Source organism: Capsicum annuum, chromosome 11 (assembly GCF_002878395.1).
Source record: "Capsicum annuum cultivar UCD-10X-F1 chromosome 11, UCD10Xv1.1, whole genome shotgun sequence".
NCBI classification, from domain to species: Eukaryota; Viridiplantae; Streptophyta; class Magnoliopsida; order Solanales; family Solanaceae; genus Capsicum; species Capsicum annuum.
This window is the reverse complement of record NC_061121.1, coordinates 148,432,472-148,433,186: the sequence shown is the minus strand read 5'-3', so window position 1 is coordinate 148,433,186 and position 715 is coordinate 148,432,472.

Sequence of the window (715 nt, the reverse complement as noted above, 5' to 3'; positions counted from 1 at the left end):
ATACAAGACGTGCACTCCGAGACTTGTTGCAGAAAGAATTAACTCGGGTTATGCAAATGATGCCAGATATAAAGCAGTAACACATAAAGAAAGACTGTAAACACGTAGCACGTAGGCACACACCAATGATAAAATAAACACAAACGATAATACAAATAATGTTTATACACCCATAATGTCAAACTAAGCTGATACAACTCAAAAAATAAGCTTGAATTTTGAAAAATCCCCAGTAGAGTCGCCAGAGCTGTCACCCCCCTTTTTAACCAAAAAAAGATTAAACTTAAGTTTGAAAGGATTTTTATTATTAAAGTGATAAAAGATTGAAAGTTTGCTTCGAAAAAGGATTATTTACATTTTTTATTCAGAGTCGCCACTTGACATAAATCGGGTGTGCCAAGTCACCTTTGGAAATCCTTTTCAAAATAGTTTGACTCTAAAAACTGATCCATGAACAGAGATTTCAGATAAAGAATTTTGTTGACCGAGAGGAAGGTGTTAGGCACCCCTCGATCCCGTGGTTCGACCACGATCGCTTGGTGGAGCGTATCGACTAATTTGACATCACGAATGTATAAACCACACAAAAACACATAAAACAATCAATCAAACACACAAAAACAAAACAAACCCAAAATATAGTGTTTAGTCCAATTATACAGTCCAAAAATAGAAAAAATGTGAAAATATAAATCCTATTCTAAGCTAATCTTAA